The sequence below is a fragment of the Felis catus genome, chromosome A1, assembly GCF_018350175.1.
Source record: "Felis catus isolate Fca126 chromosome A1, F.catus_Fca126_mat1.0, whole genome shotgun sequence".
Lineage (NCBI taxonomy): Eukaryota > Metazoa > Chordata > Mammalia > Carnivora > Felidae > Felis > Felis catus.
Window position 1 is genome coordinate 16,077,363 of NC_058368.1, and position 21,440 is coordinate 16,098,802.

The 21,440-nt window shown below is 36.3% G+C and overlaps 1 long non-coding RNA gene across 2 annotated transcripts in view; it reads left to right on the forward strand.

Annotated features, from left to right (window-relative positions):
* The window catches only part of LOC111559720, a 431,348-nt gene that overhangs the window by 247,688 nt on the left and 162,220 nt on the right, over positions 1 to 21,440 (forward strand). For both annotated transcript variants that reach the window (XR_006594110.1, XR_006594109.1), the window contains one exon: positions 406 to 551. This is a non-coding gene — a long non-coding RNA (uncharacterized LOC111559720). The remainder of the gene's footprint in view (positions 1 to 405; positions 552 to 21,440) is intronic.

Below are 21,440 nucleotides of genomic sequence, written 5' to 3' on the forward strand. Positions count from 1 at the left end.
CATTTACCCTTCTTTGCTGCATGTGAGAAGGCTTAGGATCTTTGAATTTTTACTGAGATGGTTAAAAAAATAGGGTTGCCACATGAGGTGATGTAGAATTCCGAGGAAGCAGAAAAACTACAGCAGACAGTAACTGACCTTTGTTGGAGTTAACAGGTCATGGTAATTTTTGGTTCTTCCCTTATTCTTTGAGATGTAAATAAAATGTAAAATCATATGTCAGGAAATGTATATGTATATATAGGTACATATGTATATTTATTTTGGAAATTGGATGTTAATAGCTATTGTTAGTCATTATTGTTAGAAATATTAGTGCATGTGATATAGCTAATCTATTTTATATATCTGTACAATCTTTGAAGTTCTCAGAATTTGAAAGTTAATTTTTCTTTCCACATTTAGGAATCTTCTGACATCTTCAACTGCTTTGTGAAGTCTACTACAGTATACTGCAAGTAAAATGATTTCCTAGTCTTCTGAAAAGAATATCTTACTCTGCGTTTGTGACATACGTGCATCATCATGCTTTCCAGTTTCAGACATAATGGGTAAATGTCACATACTTTTATTTATTTATTTATTTATTTATTTATTTATTTATTTATTTATTTTAAAAATTTTTTAATGTTTATGTATTTTTGAGAGAGAAAGAGACAGAGCATGAGCGGGGGAGGGGCAGAGAGAGAGGGAGACACAGAATTCGAAGCAGCCTCCAGGCTCTGAGCTGTCAGCACAGAGACTGTTGAGGGGCTGGAACCCACGAACCATGAGATCATGACTTGAGCTGAAGTTGGATGCTTAATGGTCTGAACCACCCAGATGTCCGAAATGCCACATACTTTTAAAGCAGATACACAGATAACTCTCAATTATTCATAGCAATGGAGAGAAGTAATGTGGAAGTTGTGGCGAGTGTAAGGTTAGATATGATGAATCAATTTGTTCTTTATGAAAGCTTTCTTATTGGGGCACAATTTCAAGAAGTGCTTTTACATAAGCACCTTTAAAAGTATTTAAGAATAAATGAACAAAAGTAGATTATATGAATAAGTATTTGATAGTTTTGAGTATGAAAGTGTACTTGTCACTGTGCAAAATGTATACCAGCACTGTTCCTAACTAGTGAATTTGCAGTTGAGGAGTAAGAAGTTTGAGGGAGAGGGCAGAATTTGGTAGGATACATGCTTTAGGCAAAGTTTTCTTTCATTTTTTTTTTTTTTGGTCACTTTGTGGAGCTATGAACCGAGGCTTATTCTTTCCTAGCATAAAAGGGAAAATGTTTAGACATATGGGTCATGAAAGCCATTTATGCTCAAAATATCTCCCCAACTCCATGATCAAAATATCTCTGGCATTACGAGGTCCTGGAAAAACCCAGAGCGTATTTTTCTGATTAGACCTGGGACAGTGTCCCAGTGGTCCTGTCATCCTGCCTCCACCTGGCGGAGGCACATGCTCTGTCCAGTATGTGCAGCACTGTTTGGCTGCCGCTTCATTCCTAACTACAGTCAGTTGCACATGTGGACTGGCCGCAGGGGGCCTGGGCCCGCAGAACACTGTCTGAGTGGACTTTTCCACTCGATATTTGGTTTGGCCTAGTCCACACGGTGTCTTGCCAGACCTGCAGACTCCCAACAGGATCCACTCATTCCTGGATGGGAAATATTCCTCACGCTGTTGTCAGAGAACTCTGATCTTTCACTGTAAACCTGGAGGGATGTCTGTTGGCCAGACCAAAGTATCGAGAAGCCAGGTTTTTCTCTATGAAGGACGTGTCTGCAGTGGCTGGTACTTGTTCTAGTAAAAGTATTTAGGGTTGTGGCGTTGGCCAGGTTTATCCACTTAAAAAATGAGAAACTCATAAATGCAGCACTGTTAAAAATAACAGAGGCAATGACTGTTCCAGTTCGGCAGCCAAAGTCAAACATAAGGTATGGTACAGGATGTTATCTTAGAAACAGAACTTTGTGTTTAGGTCTACAGTCTTAGAAAGTTATCAAAGTGTTCTTTTATAAAACCAGCATGGCACATGGGTACACACAGCTGTGCCAAGGGTGTGGTGATCCTGGCACAGGCATCAGGGCCTGACTCTTTACTCAACCCTCTCGCACCTGTGAGGATGAATTGTTTTTTTTTTTTTTTTTTTAATATTTTATTTCTGTGTCAGGATCTCCTTTATTTTTTGGATGTACTGTGTGTGTGGCAAATGAAATCCACAAATTAAATCAATAGATATTTGTTTCCTTTAATTAACATTGTACTGGGCATATAATTGTGTTTTTTTTTTTTTTTAATTTTTTTTTTCAACGTTTATTTATTTTTGGGACAGAGAGAGACAGAGCATGAACGGGGGAGGGGCAGAGAGAGAGGGAGACACAGAATCGGAAACAGGCTCCAGGCTCTGAGCCATCAGCCCAGAGCCCGACGCGGGGCTGGAACTCACAGACCGCGAGATCGTGACCTGGCTGAAGTTGGACACTTAACCGACTGCGCCACCCAGGCGCCCCGTAAAATTTTTTTTAACGTTTATTTATTTTTGAGACAGAGAGAGACAGAACATGAATGGGGGAGGGTCAGAGAAAGAGAGAGAGAGAGGGAGACAGAGAATCTGAAACAGGTTCAAGGCCCTGCGCTGTCAGCACAGAGCCCGACGCAGGCCTCCAACTCAGGGACCACGAGATCACGCCCTGAGCTGAAGTCGGATGCGTAACCAACCAACTGAGCCACCCAGGCGCCCCATATAATTGTTTAAAGTCAGTACGCAGATCGTATTATACAACTCAATAAATTTTCACAGTGAGCACACAAATTTCTACTACCCATGTTAAGAAAAAAACCCCAATTATCAGTCCCTGGGAGCCCCTTGTGTGCCCCCCCTTCACCGTCACTACCCACTACTCCTCTCCACGAATATCTCCATTCAGACATTTGAACTTTTTGTAAATCTAACCCTTTTGTTGTATGTATATAGCAAAATTAGCAATTTGTTCTCTTCTACATGGATATTTGGGTTGTTCTTAGTTTTGAACTATTGTAACTAATGCTTCTGTGATTATATATGTATAGTTTTTAATGAACATTTAGCTATCAAATTAAAGTAGAATGTCTGGGTCATAGGATATGTATTTTATAGCTGTAGAAGATACTACTGAAGTTTTCCAAAGTGGTTGTATCATATTTGGCTCCAATAAGCTATATGTGAGAACTTCGGTTTCTCTTGGTCATAGACATGTCTTACTATTGTCAATCTTTCCAATTTTAGCCATCCATATTTGTGAAGTGGTATCTTGTTGCATTTCTTTAATGACTAATGTGGTTGTATACTTTTTCATATCTTTAATGGTCATTTGCGTGTGTCCCATCTCCTTTTTAAAGATTTTTCAAGTTTTCCGTGGGTTTATCTTTTTCTTATTGATTTAGAAGTGTTCTCAGATTATTTGGAATCCAATCCTTTGTTGATTATATCTTCTGCGATTTCTGCTGTCATAATCGTGTTTTTGATGAAGATGATTAATTTGTCTATGTGTGTACATCCTGCTTGAGAAATCTTCATGTATTCCAAGGTCATGAATATATTAGTCTATATTATCTTATAGAAGCTGTACTCTTTTATCTTTTATCTTCTGTGGCTACTTTAAAATTTTCTTTTCATCTTTATTTTTCAGCAGTTTTACTACGTTGTTGTTTGCTTCCTTGCTTGTTTTGTTTTATATTTATCCTGCTTGCATTTCATGGAAGTTCTTAAGTTTGTGGATTGATACCTGGTGTTTTTGTTATATTGTGAGGCAGCATCATGTAAAACTTTGCCTATTTCCTCTCCTCTGAGGTCTTCAGTAATTTGTCTGATAGATCTTTTATACACCTTTTCTTTATTTTTCATGTTTTCCTCTCTCTGTTCTTTAGTCTGGATGTATTAAATTGATCTCACTTCCAGTTCTAATTCTCTCATCTCCTGTTTAATGTCTGTAAATTTCTTAATTTTAGTAACTGTCTTTCAGTTCAGGATTTTCAATTGGTTTCAATTTCTGGTCAATTTCTCCTTTTTCCCATTACTTTCTGAAAACATTAATCACAGTTTTTTTTAATATCCTTGTGTGAGAACTCCAGTTCCAAAGTTTGTATCATCTAGAGTCTGTTTCTTTTTAAAAATTTTTTTCTTGATTTCTGAGAATTTAACTCTCTCTACTAGCCTGTTTAATAACTTAAAAAATTAAATTCCACATATTGTATATGAAAAGTCATAGAAATAATTTGTGAAGTTCTACCTGATGTTATCTTCCTTCAGAGAGGATTTAGTGTTAATTTACTCTGCACTTAGAGCAGAAGCAGATCACCTTTACCTGGTCTTGGGTTGAACTGGTCAACACTGGGTTTCTATGAGAGCTTTGCCCTTAATCCTAAAGTCTGGCCTTTTCAAAGCCTTTTTGGAGGCCTGGGCCTTTTATCAGGGGCTATCTGACTTGGGGGCCTCTGAATGCCAGATTTTGTCCCCTTAGTCTCATTAGACTGTTCAAAACTCAACTCAGGTGTTAGAATTTTGGACATTGTTTCTGCTTTGCTTCCTGGTCTCTTTATCCTACCTTTCTTGTAGCTTAACAAATATCTTGGAGGTAAAAGTACTATAATGTACCTCCCTTTTCTCCAGGATCTTGGATACTCAAATTACTCTCTCTTTGAAGGAATACAATTTTTGTTTTCTCCAACTTTTCTAATGGTTACAGATTAATCCTGTGGAAATTTTGCTCTGTAGCAAGTCGCTCCACCAACACCAGGAGCAGGAAATCCTGTAGGCTCTTTCTGTGAGAGGAGCATATTAGGTCTATTGTTGTATTCCCAGTGCTTTCTATAATCCTCCATATACGAATGTGCTCAGAAATCTTTTCAATGAATAAAAATATGCAAGAAAAGCATAAAAGGCCCATATTAAGGGGACTTTTTTGGCTTAATGAATAGCTAAGACTTAGTCAAGATTCTTTAATGCTTAGTTTAATTACAACATACTTTATAGAATCTTTCTTCACATCTTGAATTCTCTTTTATCTTTTTCTCCTCTCTGTAAAACATTTGGAACCCATTCTACAATTTATCCATTAGGCTTATATTATCTTAATAGTATGTTTGATGTTACAAGCTGGCAAATATGTCTGTGATATTAGCATTAGGCAGGCTCTACAAGACAGGCTCTGTTATATTTCTGCTACATTCTTCAGTGCTAAACACACTGATGACATGTGATAATTTAAAATGTAAGGCAGTCAAAATTGAAGTGCTACCTTCTACACTTGAGGGATTCAAGTAATGTGTATCACAGTATACATTTTTTGAATTAAAATTTTTGATGTGTATATTTAATAGATTCTGTGTCAATTTTGGTGTGTAGAATTTTTGAGTAGGCTGCATGCAGAGCACAATATTTATTAGTAATGTCCCAGTGCTCTGTCGGTGTCATTCACAGTTGTTGCCAAGGCCTGATTAGTGGAGGACAGAATGATTGTTGTCAAAGGAGGTCTGTTTGCTGTATCCTTAATATGTGATAGATACCATGGTAATTATTTTACATAAACTGTCTCATTTAAACTTCACAATAACCCAATTCAAAGATATTATTGTTATCCCAATTTTTAGGTGAGGAAACGGAGACAGAAAAAGGTTAAATCACTTTCCCAAGGTTACAGAGCTATTAAGCAGCAAGTGCTTGGACAGTGCATGTGGTAGTATGAAGTCTTAAAAAAAATATGTTCCACTGTCCCACTTTCCATTTAAAATTCTCCAGTCCCTCGTCCTGGTAATGAAGGGGAAGCAGAGAGAGAGAGAGAGGTATGATTTAGTTTATTGTTTCATTGCCCTCAGCACAGCAATACTGAGAGGAAGGGAAAGAATGCTTATTTTAAAGTTTTCTTTCATCTTAGGCATATATAATTATCTGTAGGAAAGATGTCTTACAATAAGCATGAGGATTTGGTTCAACCATTTGCTTCTTTTATATTCTGAGTTCTTTGGTTTCTTCATTTGTCACTGGAAAACTTTGTTATATTTAAGAAATACATAACACACTGTTGAAAGTGCCAAAGAAGAACACTAGAAGTATTAAATGGGAAAAAAATGTTCTTCAGGGAAAGACTAAAACGTTAGACTTCTTTAGTTGGAAAGAAGAAAAGTTGAGTGGATGTCTTCAAAGACTAGAAAGATCATAAAGCTTAAAAAATTTTTTTTAACATTTATTTATTTTTTGAGAGAGAGTGACAGAGCACGAGTGGGGGAGGGGCAGGGAGAGAGAGGGAGCCACAGAATCCGAAGCAGGCTCCAGGCTCCAAGCTGTCAGCACACAGCCCCACTAGGGGCTCAAAATCACGAACCGTGAGATCATGACCTGAGCCAAAGCTGGATGCTTAACTGACTGAGCCACGCAGGCACCCCACAAAGGTTTTTTTCTTAATTAAAAATAACAATATATGAAACAAGAGTGTTGGCAATATTTAAAATGTTTAGAGGGGGAAAAGTCATGGGTTTTCATTAGGAAGAACTGAGAGTAAGTGAGCCAGATGGAAGTGATAGAGAAGTCTGTTTTCACAGAAATTCAAAATTGAAAAAGTGAAGACTGTGATGGCTTCTGTTTTTGTTGGACTGATTGTGAGAAGAGTGGAGAGAAAGGTGGGGGAGCATTTCTGTTTCAGAATCATGGAGATAAGTAATGTCCTGAGGATAACTGGGAACTTAAAAACAGATATAGTTATTGCACACCATAATTTGAGTGTTGCAACTAGGGACGTATTCTGCATGTGTCCTGGAAACAGGGTAATGTGTGCTGTCATGCCATTGCTGGTTATAAAGCCTAAGCATTTCAGGAGCAGATTCTAGGAGAAGTTTTGAGTTGGTCTGCTTCAACTGGGATAACATTAGCATTCAATTAAATCAAGTGGTGGTTGATAGCGGATTGGGATGGTGAGGAGGAGTAGAAAGCCATACTGAGGAGTTATGTTTTTTAAGTTCCCTTAATTTTGTATATGAACATTGGTGTAAATTTTGCAAATGGTAATATATCAAAAGGAAGTTTTGGAATTGCACTTAATGAAATTTAATGAGAGAATACACATTTTTATTCATCATTACTTTTGTAATTTTTTTCCAGAGTTCTGTATGAGACAAATTCAAGCATTATAGAATAATGGAGGAGGTAATTAAAAACCTTCCAGTCATCATGATAACTTAGAACAAAGATATTCACTTTAAAAAGTCATTTCATTTTACCAATTATTTAATTGCATTGATAGAACTGAAACCTTATTTTAGTTATTGCTCTAATTCTCTTAATTGTAATATCATTCACCAGGTGATATGTAGTTCCTCATGGTCAAATTTGGCATTCATATAAGGTGAATAAAATTTTGAGGCTTTGGCTGTCTTTAGAATAATACCTAGTATTTACTGTAGCTATTATACTTAATTAGAAATATTTTATTAATAAAACATTATTTTCTGCATTCTTAATAATTCTTATGATTTGGCGATTTCCTTGTTTTCATTTATATTTAAGGTATTTAACAGCATACACTGAAACATTTAAAATATTCTATTCTTCTTGTTCACCCTAGATTTTAATGTAAGGGCTCAAAATTGTGAGTCATCATTTGTCAGTGGCACAGATAACTCCTGGAATGCCTGATAGTAGAAAGAGAGAAAAATTTCTGACAGCTTAAAATTCTCTAAAGATTATACTGTACTCTTCATCATGCTATAGACTCATTCTATCCCCTCTTAATGTTCCTCTATCCACATTGTGATTTTCTTTCTGAGTTTAATATGGAACCTATAGGAAGATATTTGGAGATCGGGAGAGGTGTTAGTTAGAGAAAAATTATACACTCACTGTTCCACCATGGCTTTTAAAAATTTTTTTCTATTGTCTCTCCTTGGTATAGGGGATATATGCTAGTATGTCTTTCTTTAGCACGAGGCCCATTCACGGCCTCTGTCCTGGCCTTTGATCCTATAGTTAGATTCTGTCATGTCATAGTACTTCTCTCAAACCTCCTACCTAGTATTTTGGTTTTCTTCCAGAGTTTATAATCACCTTGCTTTCATTCCTTTATATCATAGAACAGGAGATAAGGACATTCCTGAGGTATTAATGGAAGCTCAGATTATATACTAGTAATCATAAAATTTGGGATGTCAACCATGTGAATTTTTATTTATTCTGCAGGCTAAGTAAACTGGCCAAAAAGTGTAGACATCCAGTACTGCCTTTCTACTTGGATATGTTTGCAGCACTGTTTTTTCTTCTTCCTTCTACCTTCTCTTGTTAACAAAGATCAACCCTCAATGGCTTAGCATTCTTTATTCACATAATCACTTAATTAATTTATCCCGATATATAGTATTGGTGCCTTTGTGATGAACAGAGTGATATTACATAAAACCCCAGATTCTTTACGTTTGAAGTAATTTTAGAAGAGCAATAGTTAATTCTCTCAAACTAAGGTAGGGTTTTGCCACAACTTTATAGATAGTCTCCTCATTCTCTTTGGAAACTTCCAGATTATTCAATTTTCTGAGAGTTTGTGTATTTTAAACCATATTCCATAAATTAAAATGAGATACATATACATATCACCATTACCTATTATGTAACCTCTGTTCTGGCACTCTCCAGGATATATTTTAAGTCTTTGTCATAGGGAATCACTAGAAGTTTTGAATTCAGCTCATGTGAGTCTAGGTTAATCTCATTCTACTAAAATATTTTCTTCATTTGGCACAGTTATGGTAAGGTTCAATGTGGATATAAAAATAATGTAACTTAAAAAAGTTAGAAAATGGTTTTTCTCTCACACAATAGTTAGATTAGGCATGTTGCTTTACCTTACAAATCATTTAAGACTCAAGGCTTCTTTTGCCTTACTGTTTTTCTGTGATAGCCTTCATTCCCAAGGTCACCTCCTGGTCCCCTATGGCTTCTTTGCCCTTTAGACCGCATGTTCATATTCTGGCTAGCAGGTAAGAGAGAAGCACAGAGAAGAAAGGAGAGAAGATCATGTGTCAGCTACTTTTACTACTCTTAACAATCCTGTAAGGTAAGTATTTTTATGTCCATGTTAGAGCTGTGCATACTGACGCTCAGAAAGCTAAGCAACTTATCCCCGAATCTCAAAAGTCATGTCAGAGTTGAGATTAAATTTCTGCTCAAAATCTGTACTTTTAATCATTATGCTGTATTGATTTTAATCTTTTGTCTTCTCTTTAAATAAATTAAATCAGTTAAAAAGAAAAGATATAGTTTTAAGTTAGAGATAAATGTGCATTTTGATTGAAATATTACACTTCTGTCTATATAACCACATTAACACACACACACCGTATGTGCCATGGCAATATAAAACATTTTTTCTGAACATCTGAATTATTGTCAAAACTGGATATATTTATAAGGCCAGATTTATAAGTTTCATAGATGAAAACTTTTAGATCTTCAGTTATTACCCATGGATTTTTGGGCTCTGTGAAAATACACAGTACAGAAAATTTCTGCAAATCTAGCAGAAATCGACTTTATGGGGATAGACTGGGTAGAAAAATTAATGGAGAGGATAAAGCCACTGTGGACTCCTTGGATTACTGGTGGATTTGAAAATGAACAGGTATTTGCAAGAACAGTAGTTTGACTGCTTATTATATTTTACTCTCTTCTCTGATCACATTACATGACGTAACCCAATGAATCAGAAATTGGATCTGTATGAGGAGATGTGGATGACCACAATTCCCTACTAGTCACTGCTTCTACAGATGAGGGATTCCAACATTCCAGGAATCATTTTGGAAATCAACCAGAACTCAAGATTTGTTAAGGAAGTTTGCTAAAATGCTTACAGATAGAGCATATAGTGCTGATCTGATGCCTGCCCCAGAGATTTTTGCACCTGACCTCCCAATAACCTTCTGGGTCGAAGTCCTTTGTCTTACACAGTCCTGCTTTGCTGTCCTCACTTCAGAAATGCACCGTGTCTCCATGGTGTTAGTGTTTGCTCTCAGGGTCATAGCTATCTTAAATTCTACTGTCTGTATGCCTCTAAGAACTGGTCTCATCCATGTTGTCTGTGTTATGTATGCCTGCATTTATAAAGCAGAACAGATCTAGCTGGTGGGGTTTACTCATGAAATGAGGGGATAAGTACTGATACTTCCACTCTTTCTACTCTTACAATACATGGTAGTTTTAATAATTTTTTAAAATTAGATATAGCAGCTTTTGATTTAGATACAAATTAATTTTCTCTTAGTATGGTTTTTGGACTGTTAGCACCAGAATCACCCAGGATGCTCATTAAAAAGGTAGGATCTTAGGTCCCATTCAAAACTTAGGAAGTCAGAGTATCTGAGAATAGGGCTTAGAATCTGTATTTTAAAGAAGTTCCCCAGGTGATTTGATGCATATTAAAATTTGTAAACTGCTACCTTGGAGGAATAATTACCTGTGTCAATGTATTTGATACAAGGTGCTTACAATTTGACATTTTTCCTTTATTTTGTGTGAATTCCTTCCTTTTCTGTTATCTTCATTTTTTCTCTTCCCAAATGTAAAAAAAAATTTGGAAAAATCAGTGGTTCATAGGGAATTTCAAATTCTATTCCACAGCTATCTTTTGACATTCAATACATGCTGGATCTGGGGCTGATCATATTTAATGGAATGTTTAAATGATTTGAAACTTAGGACACTGCCAGTTTTCTCCTTTCTGAGACCACCATTTCCCTCCTCTCAGAAAATTATTAAAAAAATAAATGTCATGTCTTTGGGTTTCATGATGGCTTTCACAATTGTCCAGTTAAAGGGTACATGGCAAGCATAATGTTCTAAAAATCTTTAATACTAAAAAATATAACAAATTCAAAATAACTGTATAGTACTTTATGTTAAATACTATCTGCTTTAGTGAAGAACTCAATTCTTGGAATACAGCATTTTGGTAGTAGAATGCTTCCTTCAGATTTCTGTGGTATGAGGTAAAAAGAGAGGGGAAAATACATTAGTTGTCAGTAAATTTCTAGGATTCATCAGTGTTACCTGTGAAAGAAGAAAGTGTTCAGGAAGGTATTCATATCTTTTTACAATGCTCAAAAACAACATTGACATGTTGATATCTAAATCTAGCTGTCACAAAAATAATTGTGCCTATGTTGCCTGAATCTGGCATAATATGGTAGCTGTTTCTGTGACACAATTGCCATAAATACTGGCTAGACAATCAATACATCACACTTCCCACAGTATATCTCACTTATTGGCTCAGAGTGAGTATATGATCATAGCTAATACAATCAGAATGAATCTCAGCGCTCTTGGTGACCTATTGGAGAAATGGCTCTTTTTTTCTGTTATAAAGATGTAGGATTGTGGTTATTAAGCTATCTTGTCTCTGCAAGGTCAGATCCAGTTTGGATAATGCGGCCAACCCAGAGAAGGGGAGCCAAAAGATGAAGAGAAAGGAACCAGTTTTGGCTGACAACACTTAAATTCCTGCATCAAAAATCACTTGAAGGGGGCACCTGGGTGGCTCAGTAAGTTGAGCATTTGTCTTCAGCTCAGGTCATGATGTCGAGGTTTGTGAGTTCAAGCCCCACATTGGGCTCGCTGCTGACAGTGCAGAGCCTGCTTCAGATCCTCTGTCCTCCCTCTCTCTGTCCCTCCCCCACTTGAGCTCTCTCAAAAATAAATAAAACTTAAAAAAAATCACTTAAAGGCAAATGTATGCCAGAATTTTTCAGTTGTATGAGAAATTCACTTAAAAAAAAATCAGGGTGTGTGCGTGTGTGTGTGTGTGTGTGTGGCGGGGGGGGGGAGGTGTTTTCCCATTTCTAACTGATTTACCTTCTACCAGTGCTTATCATACTTCATTATTATTGCTTATGTAAGAAATGACTTTTTTCTGCTAGGCGATTACCTCCATGAGGGCAGGGCCATGTCTCTTATCTGCTGTTGTGTCCCCAGGACCTACCACAATTTTAGCAGAGTCAGCATATAATAAACTTTAAAAAGTATGAGTATACAACTTGTTATACTCCTTGGTACAGCATTTTTATGTTATAAACAATTAATTCCTCTATATACTTTAAAGAAAAAAATACTTCTATATCCTAGATCCAGTTTCTGTATCTTCTGTACTAATATCTTAGTACCTGCATCATTTTTCTTCTCTACCTTACTGTAGCATTAAAATGAATCAAAGCAACTGTTTTCCTATTGATTTTTTAACGAGTTACTACTGCTTTTTTAAGCCATTCCTTTGCCTGTTTTCATACAACATTTTATTTATATTTCCATTGCAGCAGATTTTTATGGTATATTATAATTAATAGTCCATGTTTCTCTTTGTTCCTCAAATTGTGTATTCTTTGAAAATAGCAACTAAATCCTTTTTAACCTTTATGTTGCCAGTGACTATTACAGCATTTTGCATTTGTGTTTTAAAAATGCAAGGGCGCCTGGGTGGCTCAGTCAGTTAAGTGTCTGACTTCAGCTCAGGTCATGATCTCTCAGTTCATGAGTTCAAGCCCCACGTCAGGCTCTGTGCTGACAGCTCAGAGCCTGGAGCCTGCTTTGGATTCTGTGTCCCTCTCTCACTCTCTCTGTTCCTGCCCCACTCTCTCTTTCTCTCAAAAATAGAAACATTAAAAAAAATAAAAATGCAGGCATTTTTCATTAGTTTCTGGTTCTACTCTCTTCAGTGTTTTATGCCATTATAAATGTACCTGAACTGAATATCCCTGAAATGAAAAAAAATTTTTTAAATGTTTATTTATTTTTCAGAGAAAGAGAGAGTATGAGTGGGGGAGGGGCAGAGAGAGAGAGGGAGACAGAATCTGAAACAGGCTCCAGGTTCTGAGCTGTCAGCACAGAGCCTAATGCAAGTGTGGGGCTCAAACTCATGATCCATGAGATCATGATCTGAGCCAAAGTTGGATGCTTAACTGACTGAGCCACCCAGGTACTCCTCCCTGGAATTTTTTTACTCTTATTTGAGGGCTGACACTTATGTGGTTAATTCATCAGTTGGCACATTGGGCATTCACCCCAAAAGAGACTCTAGGGATGGCCAAATTACTGGGGAGGTTTTAACAGTAACCATTATTAGGCACCAATTTTGACAGTTACTTGGAAATAGAGGTTAGCCCATATGAAAATGAAAATACAAAACTTAAAAACTAAACTATAAAACAGACCCTTGAGAATATTCAAAGTGAGGAAAGAACCCTTGTGCTAAAGATATTTTGGACTATCTAGGTCTTCAAAAATACTTCCCTGATAGTGAGGTTCTAGTGGTAATGACTGTTTGATTGCCCCAGCCCCTCTTTCTTGACAGAGAATACACATTGTTCAGGGAATGCACAGGTAGTACTGTGCTTAGGAAGGCAATTTTCTTTTCTGGCAGTGAAGGGGGCATGTTTTGAGCAAGTTATGGGAATGTCATACTTCCCTGACAATGACTGTTCTGATGATGAGCATGTAATTCAACTCAGACTAATGAGATGTAGGGGAATTAAACCTGAGGATTATGGGAAAAGTTTTCTTTCCTAAGAGAGAGAGAGAGAGAGAGAGAGAGAGAGAGAGAACCCACCGACCCTTTGCAATATGTCACAGATTCTAAGATAAACATTAAATATTAAGGAAAAAGAGAAATAGGTAAATATTAGAGGAGAAGCTTTCAAAAGGGGATTTCTATAAATTTGGAAACTATTCACTGGTGGCAGTTGGCTATAGCTCTAAGATAGCTAGCCCTAGGATATAACACACTATTGCTCTACATGTTATCAGAAAGTCCTCACCCTGAGGTGTAACCAGTCTAAGAGAATTTATGAACTTAGATGTTGGTAATAGCTGCATAATACTACTGAAAGAAGAAAGATGTAGTAATAATAAAGTATAAACAGGTGGGATATGATCTTCGTTTATTCCAGATAAAGGGGATAGAGAGTAAGAATATGTCATGATATGTTCAATATTACACAAGGAGAAAATAACCTGAACCCCCGACATGAACATCCTGGTTGGTTTGGCACCTACACTCCCTAGAGTGAGAAAGACAGAAATAAAAGATTACTATAGCTTGATCAAAACATATTCTTCCTTTACGTTTGCCTTACTTGATTATCATTCAGCAGAAGTCTGATTATGAATTAGATTTCGTAAGTATCTTCATTCTAGAATGGTAAAATTCTGGTTATCTGACTGATACAGATGGTTAGTCCATGGATATTGATTGATTATAAAAACAGTAGGCCTTCTGGTTGATATATCTACTTCTTATTGATTAGGTTGTCATGAAGCCCATTCTTTCGAGTCTGTTTTGGAGCTATACATCGATGATTTTTAATACTTCAGTACTTCTTTCAGCCATTAGTGACTGATTTCAGAGTTTCAGGACAAGCAGTGGGAATCACCCAGGTGCTTGATTGCTGGCTTCCAGAGGAAATTAGATAACTTTAGTTGCCTTTCAGAACAATTTAAATTCTAAGCCTATGAGTTATGGTCTTATTTAACTTTTCAATAAGATTATTTAGCTAAGGGTTGGAATGCATTATTCAGTTTTTAACTCCACACTGGTGTTTTTGTAGATATTGGGAAAATACTAAAAGTGTCTGCAGGACCAGTTAAAACATACTCTTTGAAAACAAAAACAAAAACCCACACAGTTCACTCTCCTTTTGAAAAAACCAGTGCATGACTGCTAGATATCAATGCACATTGATTTTGTCCAGTTCGTGTGTGTGTGTGTGTGTGTGTGTGTGTGTGTCAGTGCTGTAGTTCTTGCCAGTAGGATTGTTGTGTTATTTGGATAGGTTCTTATGCATTACCAAGTGTTCCAATAGAGATAATATATTTTATTTAATGTTTCTTCTCCCGATAAAAAATAAAATAAATATTCGTATGGTTTTACCTAAATCTGACTTCCCACTAGTGAATCAAGAATATAATTTATCTTTTGTTGGTGAACATTGATCTTTCAATTCTATCAATACCCTTCTGTTTTGTGTCTTTAAAATTGCTTAGCTCTCCAAGAAGTCCCTTGAAGGAAATAGTCATAAAATTAAAAATACATAGAGTTTTTATGTCTAATTTATTGGACTTTAAGTAAAACTTTAAGCTTTTAAATGGTTTGTTACACCCTTTCATGATAACAAATGTATCATAAAAACTTTCTCAAATATAATTTCTAAATTTTGTGTGTGTGTGTTTTTTGCTGCCAAAAAACTTTTCCTTCTTATTAATGGGAGATGAGTATTCTTTTATTGGATGTCTTAATTATTTCTCTCTTTTGGTGTTACTTAACATACATATTTATAGGACAGGTGTTAAATTAGTCTTTTCCCCCTCCATTTGCCTTATCCACCTCCTTTTCAATATCAGTGCTCATTTCCTTCTTTGCTATAAGTACTCAGGCAATAGTTTTTTTTTTTTAATTTTTTTTCAATATATGAAATTTATTGTCAAAATTGTTTCCATACAACACCCAGTGCTCATCCCAAAAGGTGCCCTCCTCAATACCCATCACCCACCCTCCCCTCCCTCCCACCCCCCATCAACCCTCAGTTTGTTCTCAGTTCTTGAGAGTCTCTTATGCTTTGGCTCTCTCCCACTCTAACCTCTTTTTTTTTTTTTTTTTTCCTTTCCCTCCTCCATGGGTTTCTGTTAAGTTTCTCAGGATCCACATAAGAGTGAAAACATATGGTATCTGTCTTTCTCTGTATGGCTTATTTCACTTAGTATCACACTCTCCAGTTCCATCCACGTTGCTACAAAAGGCCATATTTCGTTCTTTCTCATTGCCCTGTAGTATTCCATTGTGTATAGAAACCACAATTTCTTTATCCATTCATCAGATGATGGACATTTAGGCTCTTTCCATAATTTGGCTATTGTTGAGAGTGCTGCTATAAACATTGGGGTACAAGTGCCCCTATGCATCAGTACTCCTGTATCCCTTGGGTAAATTCCTAGCAATGCTATTGCTGGGTCATAGGGTAGGTCTATTTTTAATTTTCTGAGGAACCTCCACGCTGTTTTCCAGAGTGGCTGCACCAATTTGCATTCCCACCAACAGTGCAAGAGGGTTCCCGTTTCTCCACATCCTCTCCAGCAGCTATAGTCTCCTGATTTGTTCATTTTGGCCACTCTGACTGGCGTGAGGTGATATCTGAGTGTGGTTTTGATTTGTATTTCCCTGATGAGGAGCGACGTTGAGCATCTTTTCATGTGCCTGTTGGCCATCCGGATGTCTTCTTTAGAGAAGTGTCTATTCATGTTTTCTGCCCATTTCTTCACTGGGTTATTTGTTTTTCAGGTGTGGAGTTTGGTGAGCTCTTTATAGATTTTGAATACTAGCCCTTTGTCCGATATGTCATTTGCAAATATCTTTTCCCATTCCGTTGGTTGCCTTTTAGTTTTGTTGATTGTTTCCTTTGCTGTGCAGAAGCTTTTGATCTTCATGAGGTCCCAATAGTTCATTTTTGCTTTTAATTCCCTTGCCTTTGGGGATGTGTTGAGTAAGAGATTGCTATGGCTGAGGTCAGAGAGGTCTTTTCCTGCTTTCTCCTCTAGGGTTTTGATGGTTTCCTGTCTCACATTCAGGTCCTTTATCCATTTTGAGTTTATTTTTGTGAATGGTGTGAGAAAGTGGTCTAGTTTCAACCTTCTGCATGTTGCTCAGACAATAGTTTTAATACTGTTTTTAGTTTTCTTTTGGCCTAGATTAAATATGTACAGTTAATGTTCTTTGATGTAGTATCTTGGTTATGAAAGGGATGTGGTCATATGCCCTGTAGAAATTTCAGGTGAAGTATTGTTGGACTGTTCTAGTTCTGCCAAGGAAGGATTTTAAGGGTTTGAATGGGAAGTCTTGTGAAATTGCTTATTTAACAGTGACAATGTATTGACAGCGACAATTTGCCCTGTGTCAAACACAAAGTACGTTATTTAAGATAATATCTTTAAAAAGATCGATGAAGAAGATAAGATTGCAATGAAAATTTTCCTATTAAGTGAGTATTGTTTTTTCTTTTCTTCTAAGGGAGAGGACTTTTTTTTTTTTTTTTTTTTTTTTTTGAAGTAGAGCTGACACACAATGCTATATTAGTTTCAGGTGCACAAAATAGTGAATCAACAATTCTATACATTATGCATTGCTCACCATGATAAGTATAGTTACCGTCTTTCATCATACAACATTGAATATTATTGTTTTCAAACTAAAATGAAGGAACTGGGAGATCACAACGGGTCAATGGCCTTAATGTTCCCCTCAGCTTGACTAAACTAGACAGGCTTTTTCCTGACTCCAGGTCTTGACTTCTCTTTTCTTAGAGCATTTTTGTTACAAAACTTATAAATTCTTTCTCTGCCCTTTGAGATGTAAATTTTTGAAAAGGCTTCTTTCGAGTTTTACAACCCAAGGAATGGGTTTCTCAAAGACTTGGGAGATAGCTCTTTGAAATATAATCACCAAAAAAAATAGCACTATTCCCCATTTTCTGTGGGAGAGTCGGAGCTTAACTTTGGCAGATTTATTTATTTATTTTAAAAATAAAAATATAATCATAAACATATGGATTAAGATTTCCTTGGAACACAAGTAGGTGTAAAAATGAACACAGTAAAATGATTGTAGAGTTAGGAATATAATATTCACCGTTTTTTTATATTAAAACCATTTGAAAACTGAAAACTTAACTCTAAATGCCTCTAAGTTGTTTACCTAAACACATTTTACAATGTGTTTTGATGATGGAACAGTGACGTTTTCAACACATAACCAAGGATACAAAAAATGACAGTAGACCTTATAGAGGATTTTCTGTCTGAAATCTTTAAATAAATCTTAAGTGACCTGAATGAAAATGATCTTACCTAAGATCACTAAAGCTTAGTGACCTTTGTCTTTATGTTTCTTAATCTAGATAAACCCATATATTCATTAGAGGTTTTGTTTTGATTTTTAGCAATGACAGAGAATAAAGCAGATGCATTGACTTAAACCATTGGAACCGAATGAATTTTTTTTAAATAGAAAGATGTTATTAAATATATTAAGTATGAGAAATAAAAAATAAAATGAATGTTTTGGTTATCTTTATGTGCTACTATTTCCTTTTTTAAAGACTTTATTTTCATGGAACACTTTCGGATTTACAACAAAATTGGAAGGGAGGTACAGAGACTTCCAGTATACTCCCTTCCATGCATAGCCTTTCCCATTATCAACATCACTGACTGAAATGGTACACTTTTTTACCAAGCATGAACCCATATTGATACTTTGTAATCACCCAAAGTCCATAATTGACATTATGGTTCATTCTTATTTTTGTGCATCATTTGGGTTTGGACAAATGTATAATGACTTATATCAATCATTGTAATATTATATAGAGTATTTTCACTTCCCTAAAAATCCTCTGTGCTCCAATTCATCTCTCCCCTGCCACCCTTGGAAACCACTGGTGTTTTTATTTTTTCCATGGTTTTGCCTTTTCCAGAATGTCATATTCTTGGAATCATACAATATGTAGCCATTTCAGATTGGCTTCTTTCACTTAGTGATATGCATTTAAGTTCCCCCCATGTGTTCTCATGGCTTGATAGCTTACCTCTTTTTAGTGCTGAATGATATTCCATTGTCTGTAAGTACCACAGTTTATTGATCCATTCACCTGCTAAAAGAGATCTTGGTTGCTTCCAAGTTTTGGCAATTATGATAAAGCTGCTATAAACATCCTTGTGCAGGTTGAGGAGACATAAGTTTTCAACTCCTCTGTGTAAATACCAAGGGCTGTGATTACTGGATCATATAATTAGTTTAGTTTGTATGTATGTTTAAAGTTTAGTGTGTTTAGTTTGTATAGTTTTGTGAGAGTATGTTTAGTTTTATAAGAAACTGTCAAACTGTCCTCCAAAGTGGCCGTACCTATTTGTATTCCTACCAGCAAGGAATAAGAGCTCCTCTTGTTCAACATTATTACCGGCACTTGTTGTCAGTGTTCGGGCTTTTGGCCATTCTAATAGGTGGGTAGTCCTCTTCATGGTTTCCATTTGCATTTCCCTGATGACATGTGATGTGGAATATCTTCTCATATGCCTGTTTTTCTACATGTCTTCTTTTGGTGAGACGTCTATGAAGGTCTCTGGTCCATTTTTAAATCAAGTTGTTTATTTATTGTTGAATCTTCGGAGTTATGTATTTTGAATAATAATCTCTTATCAGATATATTTTTTGCAAATGCACTTTCCCCTAGTCTGTGGCTTATCTTCTCACTATCTTGACATTTTTTTCATAAAACAGAAGTTTTTAATTTTAGTGAAATATAGCTAATCAATAATTTCTTTCATGGATCATAATTTTTGTGTTATATGTAAAAGGTACCACCATACCCAAGGGCATCTAGGTTTTCTCCTGTGTTATTGTCGCGGCCGGCGCGACAAACACCGAGGTCAGGGTCCTGAGGGTAGGGGAATGCAAGAAAAAAAGAGAGAAGAGAAAGTTTGGGAACAGGAGGGTCCCCTGGGCTGATGGCCCAAGTGACGGCTTTATTGTTGCTGTACACAATCTTTTATAACCAGACTCTTATGGGTTAGGTCATTCTAAGAATAAACAGGTTTCACATAATTGCTGCCCACCAAAACATTTAGTTCTGTGTTTCTTGTGCATTTTCTAGACGGGTCACAAGACCTTGTTGATAAGATTGCTAGCAAAACACAACTCCCATGTTTGTTTCTATCTGACTCGGGGTAGAAAAAGGGAGGTAGCATTACTGCCAACACCTACAGACCACAGTCTTCAGGAATTAACTTTCTCAGCCTTGACAAGGCTTTCGTATGCCCTTGAAAGTGGGGGAACGGGAGGGGGAACCACCGGGTTGGCTTGAGTCAACAGGGAACGTTGCTCGACCCAGTCTCAGCCTGGCACCGGGGCCTGGCCTCCCAAATGAATGGGAGGGGGAACCACGGGTTGGCTTGAGTCAACGGGGAACATTGCTCGACCCGGTCTCATCCTGGCACCGGGGCCCGGCCCCCCACAGTTATATTCTAGGAGTTTTATAATTTTGAATTTTATATTTAGGTCTGGGATATTTTGAACTAAAGGGCATAATGTCTGTACCTACATGCATTCTTTGCATGTGGACATCTAGTTGTTCCAGCACTATTTGTTGAAGAAACTGTCTTTGCTCCATTGTGTTGGCTTTGCTCCTTGGTCAAATATCAGTTGACTGTCTTTATGTGGGTCTATTTCTGGGTTCTCTATTCCTCTTCATTGATCTATTTGTCTGTTCTTTCTCCAATACTGTACTGTCTTGATTATTGTAGCTTTATACTGTACTATAAAACTATAGTTTTAAGTCTTGAAGTTAGATAGTATTACTCTTCCAACTTTATTCTCCTTTAATATTATTGGCCATTCTGGGTCTTTCGCCTCTCCACATAAATGTTAGATCAGTTTGTTGATATCCACAACATGGCTTGCTGGGAATTTGGCTGGGATTGCACTGAATCCCAGTGCATTGATTGGCTAGGTTAGGAAGAACTGACATCTTTATAGTATTGAATCATCCTATCCAGGAGCATGGAATATTTTCACATTCTTTTAGTTCTTTGATTTCATTAATCAGAACTTTGTAGTTTTTCTCATTTGGATCTTAGTCATATTTTATAAAATTTATATTTAAGTATTTCATTTTTGAAGTAAATTATATTGTGTTTTTAATTTCAAATTTCACTTGCTCATTGCTGGTGCATAGAAAAGTGGTGGACTTTAGTTTATTAATCTTGTATTCTGCAACCTTGCTGAAATTACCTATTAGTTCCAAGAATTTTTTGTTGATTCTTTCAGGTTTTTTTACATAGATGATCATGTCATCTTGAACAGACAGTTTTATTTCTTTCTTCCCAATCTGTATGTCTTTTACTCCTTTTCTGGTCTAATTGCATTAGTTAGAACTTCTAGTACAATGTTGAAAAGGAATGGTGAGAGTTAAGGAAGTTATCAAGTTGAAGTTTTCCTCTATTCCTAGTTTACTGAGAGTTTTTATCGTGAAATAGTGTTAGATTTTTTCCAGTGCTTTTTCTGTATCTAATGATATGGCCATGTGAGTTTTTTTTTTTTAACCTGTAGATGTGATGAATTAAATGAATTGATTTTCATATGTTAAACCAACCTCAGATACCTGGAATAATCCCCAGTTTGTATGGTTTATAATTCTTTTTATACATTGTGGGTTCTGATTTGTTAATGTTTTCTTGAGGATTTTTGCATGTATGTTCACAAGAGATATTGGCCTGTAGTTTTCTTTTCATGAAATGTCTTTGTCTGCTTTTGGTACTGGTGTAATGTTGACCTCATAGAATGAGTTGGAATTACTCCCTCTATTAGTGTTCTCTGAGAGAGATT